The 17312-nt window shown below is 47.9% G+C and overlaps 1 protein-coding gene across 2 annotated transcripts in view; it reads left to right on the top strand.

Moving 5' to 3' along the window:
* Positions 1-1467: 1467 nt before the first annotated feature.
* AKAP1 (A-kinase anchoring protein 1) overlaps positions 1468-17312 on the top strand; it is a 29885-nt gene continuing 14040 nt past the window's right edge. Inside the window, exon 1 of one of the 2 annotated variants that reach the window (XM_006095595.3) lies at positions 1468-1595. The gene's annotated coding sequence lies outside the window, so the exon portion shown is untranslated. Of the gene's footprint in view, positions 1596-11954; positions 12099-17312 lie in introns of those variants that run through there. The other variant, XM_023759580.1, reaches the window with a different exon arrangement.

Consider the following 17312-nt stretch of genomic DNA (forward strand, 5'->3'; position numbering starts at 1 on the left):
AGGACTTGAAAGAGGTGAGGGAGTGAGCTCTGCAGAATATTCTCGTTGGAGGGAATAGCAAATGCAAAGGCCCTGTGGTAGAAGTATGCTTGGCTTTGGGACTGACTGAGCAGAATAGGATAAAATCCAAGCTTTACTAAGATGGGTTTTGGAATAAATGGTTTATAAGATGGCCCAGTTCCCTTGCCATCCCCCCAAAACCCTCCTCCCTCTATCTCTCCAACCCCCTTTCCCGGCACTCTTCCCACCTGGCTATATGCAATTCACACTGATGTCAGTATACCAGAAGTTGTTTCCTGCTTTTGCCTGTGTTGTTGCCTCTGCTGAAACACACTCCCAACCCTTTATTCCCATGTACAATTTGCAAGGCCAGCTTCTTCTCATCCAGTAGGTTTAGATTTCACCAAAGGCCATTTCAAACCACAGGACCTAAAATAGGTCTCGTCTTGCAATTTTTCTATTTCAGTTTCCTATTTGTTTCCTTCATGGCACTAATTACACCCTGCAATTGGGATATATGTGTGTATAGACAGACACACACACATATATGAATTTATACTTAAAACGCAATAAATGATATCTCATTGTCATTTAAATTTGCATTTAATCACTAGTGAAGATTAAGCATTTCTCCCAAGTAGTGGTTCGTTTTTTTAGCATGATCTCTTTTTTTATATTTTATTCAATAAATGTTCACTTAAAGTCCCTATTCTTAGGACTAAGAGCAGGCCTGGCCAGCAGAACCCCACCCTGTGGATTTGTCAGGGGCAATTTATTTCTTCAAGTTTCCTGGAGGAGTCCGTGACTCCCGGTGACTATTTCTTGGCAGAAAGTATTCCAAAACCCAAACCCATTGAGAGGAAAGTGTTTGCTTCACTTCGACGTTATCAAGTTTTGAAAATGGGCAAGAAAGTTGCATTAGAGTGGTACCAGGTACTCCCTTTACGCAATTGAGCAATTATTAATGGTCACCTGATGATGTATTTCAAGGTAATGATGGCTACGGGGAAGCACGGGGAGCTCAGCCCCTCACGGTTTCCAGGGGGGCTCTCGGTGCCGAGGTAGGCAAGTAGATGGTCTAACTGACCCCTTCAGACTGCTCAGAGGCCATTGAGTGTTCCTTTCAGGAGAATCCGCGCTGGGATTGCGAAGCAGAGCTTCGAAGGCTCTCGGGGTTCCTAAGGTTACAGCCGGGCCCGCTTCCCGAGCCCAGCCGCGATTACAGATAATCTCGCGAGAGCTCGAGCAAGTCCCGGCTGCGGGTGGCGGCCGCGGGATGTTGGCGGAGCATTCCAGACCGCGCCCCCTCTGGCGCAGCTGGGAGAGGCGCAGGCCGGAGTGGCCCGCGGCGCGCACGCGCAGGTGAGGCGGGCCAGAGCTGGGGCTTGAGGGCGGGGGGCGGGGCCTTGCGTTGCGCCGCGGGCACGTCGCTGCGCGTCCTCAGTATTTAATGTCTCTGTGTTCCAACGGCCTGGGCGAGCACGTGGGGGAGCGGCCGGAGCGCAGCTCTGTGGGGCCGGGCCTCAGGGCTGAGGCGGGGGTCGGGGGGCGGCGGCGGGCGAGGACTCTGTATCCCGACGGTGGCCGAGGAGCTGGTAAGTTGGAGCGGATGAGGGCGGCTGTTCCGGGGACCACCCACCGGGGCGGGAGGACGACGCCGTCGGGGTGATGGGGAGCCTGGGGTGCAGGTGCGGAGTGCGATGCGCGTCCAGGTGCCCTGCTTGCCGGAGGCCCCGGACCCTGAGTGCGGACGGAGAGGCTCCGGCCCGCAGCCTGCTGTCAAGCAGGCCCTTCTTTCCCTCCTGTCGCCTGCGCGCCCCCTCATCTCCCCGGTCTGGGTTGTCTGCCCGTCGGCTCCTGCTGACAGATCGCGTGTGCGTGGTTGGGGCGGCGCTCTGTAGCCGCGCGGTGCCCCCCACGCGCGTCCCCATCCTCGGGGGCGGGGGTGAGGACTCGATGCCCGGGCAACCGCTCTGCGGCTTAACTTTCCCCGAACGCGCACACCTTCCTGGGAGACCGAGCGCGTCCCACCCAAGGTCGCCTAACTCGCACGCGTTTACTTTTCAAAGGTCGTGTGTACCCAGTCTGCGCCGGGAGAGGCGGTGGCAGAGCGGGCTGTGGGCAGGGCCAGGTGCTCGCAAGGGCGAAGAGGTGCCCCATGGCCCGCGGGCACCCCGTTCTCCCTCCTGAGGGGTTGGAGTTGCATTGGTCACTTCAGGAACCTCATCCAACTTCTGGGCCCTTTTGCTTGGTTCTGGGTTGCTCTCCTCCCAGGCCCGGCGTTGGCCAACCTGAGCAGGTACTCCAGCCCCTGGGAGCTGAGTGTGGGGAGCCCGGGAAAAGGGTTCTGTTTGCTGAACCGGGAGGATGATGGGCTAGGGGCGACCGGTGGTGATTGGATCCCTGTTTTGGGCGGAGGGACCGTTAGAACAGAGTTAGGGTCCTGAAGTCTAAAGCTTGGTGTCCCTCCAGAGGATTAGCATTTGCAACACCTTAAAGGGTGTCCGGAGGGCCGGAGGCCGTCGGGTCCTGCCTGGTGTGCCCGCCGACTTCTTGCCCCGCGGCGCATAGGTCACGTGTCGCGCTCCGCTGGCACCCCGCAACCTTCCCGCCCGCGGTCTGGAGGGACCGAGCGAGTTTCGCGGATCCCGGTCTCAATATGCTTGGAGAGGCCCTTGTCTTAAACCCCTCGGTGCGACCTTTCTCCTGTTCAACTCTTTTGTGCTCTAGGGTACACTTCCTTCCATTCCCCCCGCCCCCCCCCGCCCCCCGCCCGCGAGGGGAGGCACGGGGATGAAGGGAGCTGGTGGTGGTGGGCGGTGCGGCACCGACCCCCCGACTCCGGACTGCGAGTAAGCCCTGGGCATTTGGCGATTTTCCTGTCCAGCGGTGATGCCCAGGTTGGCCGCCGCTAACACAAACCCGGTGCACTTCATTCCAGGTGTGAGTGGTGGCCTCTCGAGCCGGCTAGAGTGTATGGGCAAAGCAATTAGATGACACTAACTGTCTTTCCTCTACTCGAAGTTCAGGCTGCTTGGTGTTTAAATTTATCTACTGCAGGGAAATCTGGGCTGCTGGATACGGTGCAGTCCTATCTGTTCATTGGTTTGCTGTTCCCCCCTCCCCCCAATCTTTGTCGCAATTACTGATGAAGTAACTCTGTTCACAATAAGCCATTAATTCTGGCAAACAGTAACCTTAGCGTGCTCTGGTAACTAAATCCTTCCCAAATTAAAAAAGTATTTAGAAAGCAAAACTTGGCCTTTAATAAGCACCACCCCATCTTCTTTGCTCTTAAAGGTACAGAGCATCTTTGAAACGAAGAGAAGGGCAGCATGCATGTATGGCCATATATCAGATTCCTCTGTTCTTGGCTTTCAAGTGGGTTACCTGCTTATTTAAGACTTTCTGAGCACTGGAAGCACGTGAGGTTATGCTTTGGGAACTTTCTGACTTGTGTTGAATCTTTCCTCTTTCACCTCTTAACTAGTTTTGTGGGTTCTGGGTAGTGATTCCTGTGTGTATTCGCAGATGAAGTTGTCACTTGGCCCGTTGAGAGCCTCTGGATCCTACAGGTATGCAAATCACTGAAGCTTCTGTGCCAACCTGAATTAAATGGGCTCTATTGTCATGAGTATTGTTAGATGATGGCCTAGAATTTTCAGGTAACTGATCCCATTCAAGCATGTGAGTGAGGCAGGTCTAATGGATTTGTGTCTTGCTGGAGTCTTGTGACTATCAGTTCCTCCTCCCAGCTGTATCTAGGAAATACATTGACACGTGGACACTGCAGGGTGCCAGTGAGAGTGTCTGTTGTAAGTGGCCTGCTCAGGTGCCAAGTGGATGTGTCCCCAGTGTAAGGTTGCTGAGCATCAATATTTTAAAGCAATTTGTTTTGTTCTACCTGGTAACCCAAATTATTGGTGGGCTTTGGACCTGTGTCCTAGCCATCGTTTTTTGGGTGAAGGCTAGTTTTGGCCTTTACAGTGTTCCCTCTCCTCACCCTAAAGACAAGTTGAAATATTTGTGAAACCCTGCACTGTGCATGATGGGTTCTCAGGCCTTGTTTTTATTCCCTCTTAAAGAATCTCTGAGACTGACATTTTCTCTTGAATCACTTGAGTGATTTGAATTTTATTAAAAGTACCCTCCCCCGGCTTCTGGCCTGGAAACTTGGTTGGAAGGAAAAGGAAAACAAATTGGTTTCCCCACATTGCCAGCCAGCCTCCTGGCTCTAGCCTGCAACAAATATGACTTGATTGAGTGCTCATTTCAGGGCTTTGAGGAGTGGGCACCCCTTGTGCCTGGTGAGCTGGTGCCTTCCAGCCCACTCTCCCCAGGCGACTCCTTCCTAATCTTCCCTGTGAGTCTAGAATGGAATGGTTTCTCTGCAGCTTGGTCTGTTGTGCTACTGTGGGGAAGTCGACAGTTTTGCGTACAAGTTAATACCTTCAGCTTGCCATTCTGAAGAGTATTCCTCTGCTCTGGGAGGTGCTGAATCCTATCGCCTCTTGTCCCATTTAAGGTGTGAGTGGAGGCTTCTCAAGCGGGGTAGAGTGCATGGGCAAAGCAATTAGATTAAACTACCTGTCTTTCCGCTACTTGAAGTTCAGGCTGCTTCACCATTTAAATCAAGTCATACTGTTTGAGTTGCTTGTCTATATGGGATGCATTTTAATCCTAATCTTTGCTTCCTAGGGCAAGTTCTGCTTTTTCCACATCCCTTTCTGTTCATACCTCACTCAGGTTTCACTTTTATGATCATTTAACAGTACGTATCCATCATATGTGACATTCCATTGAGCAAACCTGCTGGCCTTGGTACCTAATTTTAAACCTAGACAGTGGAAAACATGGTCAATGACAGTGTTTTGAGTTGGACAGAGTCTGGCTGGAGAAGTAATTGGTGGGGATGTGGGGACTAAAATTTAGAGGATGCCTTTTCCTTGATAGCTACTGTTCTGGGCGAGTTGTGAGCAAACACCTCCCTATTCCTTTCATCCTCATACCTCTGAATACAAGTGAGGTGGGTGAAGCTGGAGGTATTGTTTCAGTGGTCAATTGAAATACAAATTGAGGTGTAGAGAAACTGATAGTGTGGGTTTGGACTTAAGCTAGGCCCTTAGAGGGCTTTGTGAGAAGAACCAAGGCATAGTCAAATCCATGGGCATTACTCCTAATCTTTCTGTTGCTTTCAAGCAGATTGTTAGAGTGAAGGAGTGTGTGTATCATTCTGCCTTCTGAGGACTGGCTTTTAGCAATAAGCAATCTTCAAGATGTCCTATTCCTTAACTATCCTTTCTTCCTACTATATGGTCTTTGTTCTGTCCAGGTCCCCGCCATTTGGATATTTCTACAATTCGGTTTGATAGTTTGCAACAGTCGATAGTAAACATTCTATCCCCATCTGGTAATACTGGTTGGCTGACTTCACTTAACCAGGTGCCACTGAGGCCCATGCACTTAGGAACAAAGTGGGGGCCCCAGGTGAGTTCTGGAAGTAAAGGTATACAGTGCTGCAGGCTGATAAGGCTTGTTTCACCACTAGGCTTAGCTGGCAAGAGCCCTGGATTTGAGAGGTGAGGGCTTGGTACAGCTTTCAGGGGTGAAACCTGGTTCTAGGCAGGATTGGTCAACATCAAAGGCATTCAGATTATGTTCCTTGGAACCTTGTTAGACTGAAGTGCCTGGGGACTCCTGGAAGAATAGAGTGGCCTGCAGGGTTGTTTATGGGGAGGAGTGGTTTTGGGCTAGGATGCTTGCTTTAGTGGATAGTACAAGTCAAAGACTTAAAAAAAAACCAACCCAATCCAGCTTTAGGTGCATTTTAAGTTCTCTTAACTGTGCTAAATATTTTTATATTTATATATTACACCCTTTCTAGTCTCATCTAAATTGATCCATAGGGGAGAGGGTCTAGAGCTGCCTTGTCTTTAGGGTATTAACTAGTCATGTGTAACTAGTTAAATTTAAGCATAAAATAAAATTTAACAATTAGTTTCTTGGTGATATTAGTCAGATTTCAAGTGTTCAGTAGCCTCATGTGGCCAGGGGCTGCAGTATTGGACAATGTAGGTCTAGAACATTTTCATCATCCCAGAACTTTCTATTGGACAGCACTGGTTTTAGTTCTTTGTCCAACTCTAAAAGCTAAAGCATTATATACTTGGGCTTCATCTTTCATAATCCACAAAACAAGCGGCTTTAGTGACAAATTATTTATTAGCTCTCTCCATGGCACATTGAGAAGTTGTGATCTGCCAGTTTGGAGGGCAGTGATCAATTATGAAACAGTTTGAGGAGCGTAGTGAGGGATCTGGGAATGTATGAAGCAAAGAGCCAAATGCTAAGCCGTTGGAAAGCCATTTTGGTTTGAGAGCCTGCTTATTATCATAACGGTCTTTGCTGGGTCTCTAAGGCCTGTCTTCAGATGTCAGCTGATCTATTTGTCCTTCACCCACCTGAATACTTCCTGCAGGATCCCAGTGTGGGTCCTTTGCTAAACAGTTTGCAGATACCTTACAAACTAATGTTATTTTCATTCCATCTCTCCAGTCCATGTCAGTGTTAGGAGTCCTGTTTTTACAAAAGGTGTGGGGAGAGCTGCGGTAGAGTAGGGATCCTGAAGTGTTGGTGTGGGGCCAGTTCTGGGGAGTGGGCTTTATTTCCAGATGCCCCCTTCTCTCATCCTGGGCATACTGAGTTTGAACCCTGATAGACTGACCTTTGGTATATGATGCGAGAGACTCTTTTCTTGGAGCCAGACAGCATAAGATGCATTACAGACACTTATTGAGCACTTACTGTATACCTGGCATCATAGGAGGTTTTTTTCTGAACTGTTCTCTTCTTATTGTTTCTCAACCCTGTGAGGTTACGTATTTCTACTTTGTATATGAGGAAGGTATTCTGATGCAGGATGCAGGGCTGGGCTGGCTTTGGACTTGGATCAGCATTCTGTATCTCTAGCTCCATGCTTAGAGGCTGTTTTTTATTTACTGCCCCATTAACCCTCCAGCCTCATCCAGAAAACAACTGGATTTTTAAAAGATTACAATTATTTGTTCCACAGGCTGAGTCAGACTGTTAGGTGTTTTGAGTCATTTCAGCCCCGTGATGGAGATATTTGTATCCCATTTTATAGGACATTTTCATTTGTCAGGAAACCGATGTTCAGGATCCTACTCTTTAATGCTTTTCCTTTCCAAAGCCATGTTTTATCAAAATTATGCAACCATCCAGTGCCTTTGAGCTGCACAAATGATGACTGTGACTAAGAAAGCCTTGTAGACAGTAGCTATGCCTGAAGGCCTGGAAAACGCTCTGAAGACTTTGGTTTAGCTCTGGTTGAGAAGACAATCTTGAAGTCACTCATCATTCTCTGGCTAATAATAATGTGGCCTCTCAGACCTCACATGGAGGTCAGGAGACCATCCCCTGGCCCTCAACAGGCTGTTACCTGGCAGTAGTTTGGTCCTGTTGGAGGAGGCAGCAGGATTTGTTCAAGCCCAGCCCTCAGCCCCATTCTCCATTGCCACTCCCACCCCCCTCTCCTCCAACCTTGGCCCTGGACAGCAGATCTGAAGGCCAGTCCAGACTTCTGTAAATCTTCTTGCCCCTTCTTCCTGCCCTCCAAGGAGAAAGGAGCAGGAGGGACTTGCCCTGAGCTGCCTTGGAAGGAGGCCTGCAGTCTGATGTACCTTGAGTTCGTTCTGTCTCTGGTGAGAAAAGGCTGTGCTGAGAAAAACCTCCTTGCTTTGTCCTCTGACTTTGCTGAGGCCCACCTGGCCAAGCCTGTGCTGTCGTGCTATTTTGGGCAGCTGGTATCCTTTAGGAGGGCCAAGTGCATGTGGCTTCAGTGTACAGAGCAGGTCCTGAGTGCTGCTGCTTTCTAATCGGGAGGAAGGAGAATAAAGCCACCCTAGAAGCTATCATGGGGTGTTGGTGCTGGTGCTGGTGGGGGAGAGGTAGGCTTAAGAGGTCCCTGGGGCTGCCTTTTCTATTTTGGATCTGTGGCTGGGGCCCAACCCTGCCTCCTGGGCCAGGCAGGCATGTGACCAAGGCAGCCCAGTGAGCGGGGGGACTCAGGACTGCTGTCCAGGGGAATGACACCACTTGTGGCCCAGCAGCCAATTTCTAAGGAAATCAACCTATTTTCATGGAAGTCACCCAACTTAAGGGCAGGCCACCAAACAGACACTAAAAAATTCTGTAAAACTGTGGATGTGCTGGCAGCTTGAGTACTGGTGTAACCAAAATAAGAGCATGAGAGGAGGCAAATGTCCCTCAGGAGGAATTCTTACAGGGAGCCAGTTAGAAGGAGGCTGATGAGATATGAAAAAGGAGTTTGACAAATGAGTTCTGCTCCACACTGCCGTCCTTTCTTTCCCCGCCCTGTTTTTTTGGCTCCTCCTTTTCTCTAACTTGGAGCTGCCAACTCCAGCCCATCTATCTGTTTCTGATTAAGAAAGCTTCAAGCCATATAAGGCCCCTTCTGTTGCCTATGGTTTATGTTGGCTGGAGAGCGAGGTTGTTTTTGCGAAGTGTATTTCAAAGAAGTGGCAAGGACTTATGTGGGGCTGAGAGTGTGTGTGTGTGTGTGTCCCTGTTCCCATCCACCAGGCTAATAAGTGGTGTGACCCCAAGGCTTCATACAAATGTATTTGCTGTAAAAAGTGGGCCTGTTTACTCACACAGTGTGCACCGGCTGTGCTACCAGCCACAGAGGCACCCTGTTTCTGGCATAGATTTGGAATCAGCCTCTGATTATTAGTCTAGAAACTATAGCCCCTTGGCTGCTGGGGCAAGTTGGTTTCCCTCTCCGGAGGAAGTTTGGTGAACCTGTTCCTCTGGGTTCTTGACCTTCAGCACTGCGCCTGCCCAGTGAGGCTGGGGAGCAGTTTCTCTGGCAGCAGCCCTCCAACCTCATCTTCACCTCCCTTTCTTGCTGCCTCTTGAGTCAGCCAAGCTTGTTCCTGCTTTAGGACTTTGGCACGTGTTCTCCCTGCCTGGAACTTTCTTCCCCTCTCCTTTCCCTGTCCTCCCAGACCTTGGCATGGCTGCCGCTTACTGTTCCAGCTCTGCTGCCACCTCTTTGGAGGGGCATTCCCTGACTGTTCTGTCTAAAGCTTCCCCTCTCCCACATGCAGTTTATCCAGCTTTTCTCCACCTTGGTTCCTCGTCTAAACCGCAGAACACGGAAGATGGCCGAGTGACTGTTTCTCAACTCTCCCAACTAGTACAGTACTAGATGCCCAGGGGTATAGTTAATTCATCATGTACAAAGGATGCCTAGGGCTCAGTTCTCAGAAGCGGTTGAGAGGCTGCAGGTTTATTACATTTGCTTGCTGCATCTTTGTAGTATCTTGCGATCTGAAATGTGACTCCCTACCTACTCCTCCCTCCACCTTTGCTTCCTGAGGGCTCTAGCATCTTCAACAGAACCTGGCTCACATTGGGTATACAGATCTTTATGAAATGACTAGGCCCAAGGGGTCCTGTTACCTGATGCTGGCTAGGCCTCAGTGGTGTGGGAACCAGATGCCTCGCTCCGAAGGGTCTATTAATAAGCATATTCTCTTTGTGATTATTACTGTTGTCAGCAGGGCAGTTGTGGGGGGGAGGGTGTCTCTGAAGCAAAATTAGCATCAGTTATTATGGGAAATAAAGCATAAATTTATACATAGATGAGATGACATACATATTTATTATGATGGTTAAAGAAACATAAAAGCTGTATGGTAATAGAACATCCATTGCTACTTAATACTTAAGAATATATTAATTTTCTATGAAAATATTGCTGGTAGGAAGTTTTGACTTTTGACTATGCACAGGTTGAAAGAACAGCCATTTGCCCTGAGTGCTCTCCCTCCTGTCCTGTTCTCTTCTAGAGGCAGCTGCTTTCATCTAGTTGTCCTCCCTATCTCTGTATTTCTAAATAGTATACTTCTCCCTTCCTTTCCATCTTTTCTTCCTTTTTATTTATCTGATTTGCTTTTCTACTCTGAAAGGTAAGGATTTGGCTCATTCCTACATTTTTTCTTCCCTCATCCTCAGTATAGAGGTAGTATGCATTGTTATGATATAAATACTGCTTATACAGTAGCTGAAAAGTTCTTAGTTTTCCATATTTCCTTTCTTGCCATCCTCTTCCCTCTCCTCTCCTAACTTACTTTGTTTAGCTTTGTTTTCTGTGTCTCTCGCATTAGTTCTCTGACTCTTCCCTGAGCCTTAGCCATTGCTATCAAGCTCCTCTCATTTGCTTAAACATACCAGGTACTAGCGTTCCATATTGCTCCTGGAATGTACCTGTCCCTGGCTCTGCTTCCCCTTCATCCTGGAAATTCCTTCTCCCTTTCTCTTGTGTTGCTTCCTGGATCTGTGCCTACCCCTCCCTTTTCTGATTCCTTTTGAAGTTACGTGTCATCTTTATTAGCTTTTCTTGATTTACTCCCTTGTTTTTGTGGAGCCTGTCTTCTAGTAGCTTGCTGAGAAAGTGTGCTGGTTCATACACAAGGACAAGCCCCTTTGTAGGCTTGGGTTGAGGTGTGGCCAGAGACAGGAGGGTTGCTAGAAAGTTGGCAAGGACAACTAGGCCCTCATAACCCTTCTGGCATGCCAGTAGATCTGGCTTTATTTTATGGAGTAGTTTAAATGAGAAGGGATGTGGATTTGGGCATCAGGTAGTGGTGAAAATGGGTATTGAATGAAAGTCTGCATATTGAATGGGCCAACCAAATCTCCCTTGCCTTCCATTTGAGCTGCTACCCTCCCATCTCCCACCCCAGGGCATTATTAGAACATCCTAATCTGGAGAAACTGGCAGCCTGGTTCATGTTTGTTCCCCACCCTGGCCAGGACACTTGCCTGACTCTTGGACCAAACTTGTCAGTTGGTCAGTGGCAGTAATAGGTCTACCAGAGGAGAAGTCTTTGGTATTTTCTGCCCCAAAAGGACTTGTAAGTGCCTCGAAAGTAGTGTGTTTGTTTGACTCATTTCTGTGTCCCACTGTGCTTTGTACCCTGTAGGTACCAATACATATTTGGTGAATAGAAATTCCTTATGCCTTTATGTGATCTCGGAGTTGGTTATAGGGCACTGTTTGCCATGTGTAAAAGCAGTGTCTACCTCTTTGCTTTGTCCCCTGAGATGGTGCTATGAAAGGTTTTTGACTCACACCATCTTTTCTGATTCCTTTTGAAGTCACATGTCATCTTTATTAGCTTTTAGATAAGCTTATTGTCTGATCAGAATGTCATACCTTTTGGGTAGTCTTGTGTAGTGCTCTGTGGTCATGGGCAGGAACTCTGTGTACCCAGGAACACTGGTGGCACCTGCTTTATCATCATAGTAAAAAAATCTTAAACCATTTCCCTTGCCCCCAAATGAAGTAATGGAAAGACCTTTGTAGGAGGTGCCGATTTTTCCCCCTTTATCATTTGAAGCCTAATGAGACTGGACCTGCCATGAGTGGTCAGCAGAGAAGGAGGGAGGCTGGGTAGTTCACACTTGTGTTTTCCTCTTTAACCAACTTTTCCAAACTGGGAGTTTAATTTTTAATTGAACTGGAGGAGGAAGAGCTCTTAATTGGAGACTATGTTCAGAGATGGGATTTTTCACTTTTGACTCTACTTACTTGGAATTCTTGGTACCAGGCTCTGGTTCCCATTTTGGTTGGAAAAGGCTTTATTGAGTAGGCCTGCCCATCCAGACATTGTTGTGTGGAGCCTCCAGTCTCTTGGAGAACAGGCTGTGGAGTGTTCTGTGATCCAGAACCAGGAGGGTGGCTGACCGGGCTGCTCTGTGGGGCCATCACAATGAAGGGTGTGGGGAACAGCCCTGGGCAGGAGGACCTCACAGCCCCACTGTGAGCTAATTTGGAATCTTTAGGGCCAACATGAATCACAGCTCACTCACGCACCCTAAGGATGAAGGTAACAACCCTGTGAACACCGAGACTGGGCTGAGACCAACACAAGTGAGGCATGGCTCCAGCACTCTGATTCCTGGGCCCCCAGCCATGCTGCTGAGGGTGAGTGACCCAGCTTGCCATCGTTCCCCACCCTCAGCGGCAGGACCAAACATTGCCCAGCAAGGTAGGCACTAGCTTTCTCAGCATTTATGCAGCTCTTGTGTTTCCTTCAGGTCTTCTGGGAACATCCTCTAGCACTGTGCTGTCCACTAGGTAGCACCAGTCGTATATAGCTATTTAAAGTAAATTGACACTAAATATAATTTAAAATTCAGTTCCTCAGTCACACTGGTCACATTTCAAGTGCTCAGTAGCTCCCTGTGACTAAGTGGCTGCCAATATTGGACTTCAGTTGCCACTTGGGGATTAGCCAGGCCTTTGCCTCTTGTGACCTGCTCTGCTTTGGCCATGTCGCAACTGCCCATTGCGTTGACAGTAAAGGTCAGACTCCCTTTGTCTGGCCCCTGGCCAGCTCTTCAGCCTCTGCTCCCAGGACTTGTTCTGCTCTCACTCCCAAAGATACATTGGGTTTAGAACCTTAATTGATGTCATTAACCTACCATTGCAACCTAAGGGAATTCTGGCCTTTGAGACAACCTTCCTTGGGTCCTCTTTGCCTGTTTCTGAAACCGGGCTCAGCTGATATGTGTGTATGTGTGAGCGAGACACTGGCTCTTCCATCTGGATTGTGAGCTTCTGGTGGACAGAAGCTTTTTCTTGCTGAAATTTAAACACATTTGAATGTATGTTCATATCCTCAACCTGATGAGAAATTGGGTTAATGCAACCCAAAAGGCACTCTTGTCTTTCTCCAGCAAACTCGAGGGTTGCAAGTGAGGCATGGTATTAAGGTTAGGGGAGGGATGGAGGAGCCTTGGCCTGGTCCACAGCCTGGTGTTATTCTCCCAGTGCAGTGGCAGCAAGTGCTAGGCTTTAGGTTCTGGATCATTCCCTGTCCTTAGAAGACCCCCTTCCAGGGGAAAAGCGCCTACCCCCCTTGGCAAGAAGTTCTCAGGAGATGGAGTGTCTTGAGCTTCCTTCTGTTGGTGAACACATAACCCTGGAATAATGGAAGAAATGTTCAAATTTCAACCAGACAGGGTTGACAAAAGTAGGTTTACACTTGTGAGTATGCAAAACACAGAGCTTATTCTTGTATTATTACTTGTTTATTATTGTATTATTTTCCATGTAAGCCTGCCTTTGCCCACCCCTGTGTAAAAGTCCATTCAGAACACAGAGTGGATGTAACTTCACTGACCAGGTCCAAGCCCAGACTGGACTTAGGAGACTCTTGGCACCTAGGCTCTTATTTTTGTGATGGACTTTCCCGTTGATTAATTACATGCAGCTCTTTTTCCACAATAACTGCAGACAAATAGGCTGACTCACTGGGACCAACACTCTTTGTACCATTCCCAGAGATTTGTTTTCTTGTTTAGCAGAAGGCCCTAGATTGCAATGCCCCAGCTGGTCTTCGGGGTTGGGAGTGAAGCAATTACTTCTCCAGAGGTAAGCTGTTCTGAGAAGCTGCAGGTTCCTCTGGGAGAAAGAAGGAATCCTTTCAGAACCTGGAGTGAGTAGGTGGGCACGAAGGTCTTATGGGGCTGTGACACACGTGCCTGTCCTCAGCTCTGTGTGACCACTGGGCAGCTAGCCAGCGTGCATCTATTTACGGGTAAATGGACCTGCTAAAAATAAGCAGGCAGCTATTTCATTCCAACAGATTCAAACTAGCCAAGTCTCCTCCCCACCAACCCTAAGCCCGGGCTCTGCATCCTTTTCCCTGATGGGGGTGGGGGTGGGGGGTGGCAGGGGCAATCCTGCCTGAGAGGCCTGGGCCTCTGGAGTGGGGGAGGGAAGCAGCCACCTTCATTCAGTTTACTTGCGAGTGTGAAGGCTTTTAGATCCTCACTATTAAATGCCACTTACATCTTTGAGAGGTACACGTTTAAAAAAGAGAGAGGGCAGAGAGAGCAACTCAAGAGTCTGTTTGGGGAGGAAGGTACCAGAGAGCCTTGTTAGGCTGAAACGTGTGCATGCACATGGGGCAGCTCTGTCTGAGAATTCAGGAAAGGTTGGTACATCCTGCGCCACAAGTCCAGGGCTCTGTGTTCACATAAATCAGGGAAAATGGCACCTTACCATTTCACAGAAGTCAGTCTGAGTGAGGTGAGATTGGCTAGTGTAGGACTCTAGGAACTGAGGGCTAAGGAAGTGAGGGACTTTATTTGATGGGCAGGAAGTGGGGCTTCAGTCAGCAGGAGCTCCCTGTGAGATGCCTTCAGTGAAACCCAGCTAGGCTCTCACATCACCTTTGGGTGGTATGGGCTGCTTATTCCAGGGGCTCTTGGCTCTGTGTTTGGTGGAGAAGTTCATATGTAACCACCATCCCCTGGTGGCAAGGGAAAAATAAACCATTTCATCCCCTCTTGGATCTCTTACCTCTTATCTCAAGTGCCCGGAGCACTTCAGTTCCACTCCAGGGCAGTTTCTGTCCCTAGAGGCAGTCATGGAGAGGAGGGCTTTGCCTGGAAGAATAGTGGCCACTGGCTTCTGGTTCCTCAGCAGAGGGAAGGTCTCTCAGCTCTAGTCCAGCATGTGAATGGTGGGCACTGGGGACCCAGGTAGGACCTCGTCAGAAATCTGTGGGTTGGGTAACATGGCACTAGGGTAGCGGTATTAAATGCTTTCTAGGAGGCCCTCCTGGCACAACAACAGGGGTGTCTGGCTTGGAAATGGTATAGAAAGTTTCCTAAGCTGTAATTAGCAGAGTAGCTACAGCTGCCTGTTTGCAGGGGGGCTGTAGATGGTAGGTCTGGGGGCTTAGAGCCTCAGTCTCTGGAAACAAGCTGGGCAGGGAGGATTAGGTGGGTGAGTGGTAGCGGTGCCTCTGTGAGCTACAGAGCAGCAGGCAGGAAGTATGTATAGTGGCCCCAGGCCGCTGGTTCTGTGTTGAGCGTGAACTAGGACTTGGAGCAGAACATGTGAAGTTGGGGGAAGTCAGTGACATGGCAGGACAGGGTCTGGGATGCGGTATGGATCTCCTGGGATTCAGGACCAAAGCCAGGCTGTAATGTATGTATGCCTTACAGCCAGTTTCTTCAATCTCCAGTGGTGGAGTGGGATCAACTGCTGGACCCCTTGGTTCAACTTTTAGTTCCAATGTGTGTGTGTGGGGGGTATCCCAGTGTTTTAAGAGGCAGTTTATGTCTTGGATAACAACTATCCCCCCCCCCCCCCCCCCACTTAGACCCCCGCCTCCCATTTGAGTTTATGGCCTTGGGCCCTTCCTGTGTAAAATGGAAGACTGCCACCTATGGGTTGTTAGGAAGAAAAAGAATCCTATGTCTTGTCTACCCCTTTCCATTTAATCTTTTTCTTGAGATCAGAGAATTGCTAGAATACTATGGGACTCATAACTATACACCCTGCTGAAATAGGATTGTCTAGTTAATAAGGAATCAGATATTTAAATTTACTGACAAGAAGAACATCTGAGTTCAGACCCCAGCCCCACTTCCTGTTGCATGTGACCTGTTGGGTGCGACTTAATCTCCTGACAATAGGCTATGTCTCCTGTATACTACTTTTTCCTGAGAGCATCCTTCCCCCATAGCCTCTTTTCCTTCTCAAATGTTATTTATTTTTATATGAACGATGTTGGACACAAAGCAAATATCCCATAACCTAACACTTTTTTGGGTGTGTGCAAGTTGTTACAAAACAGTGACTTTCCAACTTGACTGCACATTGGAGTCACCTCAGTTAACAAAGTTGGTGCCTGCATCTTTCCCTCAGAGATTCTGATTTAATTGATTTGGGTGCCATCTTGGGATTTTAAAAGCATCCCAAGTGGTGCTAATGGGCAGCCAAATTGGAGAACCACTGAGAAAGAAATTATAAAAAAACTCTCTTCCCAAAAAGAAGGAAGACTATCCATTTTCAATAGGATCCCAGTTTTTTTCATGGGATGATTATATGGACACAGACCTCATGCGCACATGGTGGTCTACAGCTTTTATTTTTGGCATCACAGCAGTTTTTCCAAGTCAGTACCTAAAGTCAGCTTCCTTCTCTAACAATGATTTGTCCCCAGATTCTACAATATATTTAGCATTTTTTTCTATGAGTTTTGTTTCAAATGATACTCCGGTGAATATTCTTATATATAGACTTCTGCCTATGCAGAGTTATTTTTAATTTTTTTTTTTAAGAAAAGATTCCAGGTATGGGAATTTGGGGGTCATAGGATATGGTCATAAAATTTTAAGAGCAGTACAAACTTCCCCTTTTCTTGGCCCATAAAATGTCTTATCCCCACAGATCCATTAATTAGTGGATCCTGGATTTAATGTGGAGTAGAACCTGAGTTCCATTCCCTTAACTGTATAACCTTGAGTTCTTTAAATCTTTAAGATGGTAACATATTCCAAACCAGGTGGTTGAAGATTAGGTGATGCAAGAGAAGTATCTAGTGAGGTTTCTCATTTGAATCTTAAGCTGTTAGCATTATTGAAGCTTTCCACCTGGAGGGTATAATACAGAGCCTTCTGAGCCCGGGCTGCTGCTTAGGTTTGCTTTGTATTTTCCAGTCTCATTGCTTCATCTTCAGATATTAGCAGGAAGGTTTATCGTTAAAGATGAGGGACTTTCTGGAGGTGACCTGCCCACCCCTGTCATTTAGAGAAGCACTTTTCCTAGCACCTTCACACACGTGCTTGTAAATCTTCTTGGAGGCTTGTTATGCAGCTTGCAGTACAGCAGGTCTGGAGAGGGACTGAGATACTATAAGCAGGTTCCCTGGTTATGCTCTATGCTTCCGGTCCACAGACTGTGCTCTGAGATGCAAAGTCCTGGAACAGTGTTTCCCACCTCTGCTGATCATCAGGCTCACTCGGGGAGCTGTATGCTCTGCTTTTGCCAGAAAACATTTAGATAAGTAGATACAACCACTAAGAGTTGGTAAAGCATTTACAATTAAGCACAAATCCAAATTAAGGTGCAATTCACCATATCAATGAAGGATTGGAGGTTTTAAGAAGACTTACAATTTTTCCATACAGAATAAAATTTGTTGGCATAGTAGGCACTGAATTCAAGCGTTCTCAATAAGTCTGTTACATACCTCTAATGAGAGCTCACCCTGCTCTGCAAAGCACTTACTATACCTCTAAACTAATCCTCATACCTGTCATCTTCTGCTGCCTTCTTCTAGGCCATGATCATTTCTCCTTTCCTGGCTCTAACTGACCTAGGTCTCCATGTTCCTTTTGTTCCATATACTGTTTCTCCCGCTCCCCAATCACCTGCAAACACAGTTTGTTATGTCTGCCTT

The sequence above is a fragment of the Myotis lucifugus genome, unplaced genomic scaffold, assembly GCF_000147115.1.
Source record: "Myotis lucifugus unplaced genomic scaffold, Myoluc2.0 scaffold_158, whole genome shotgun sequence".
NCBI lineage: Eukaryota > Metazoa > Chordata > Mammalia > Chiroptera > Vespertilionidae > Myotis > Myotis lucifugus.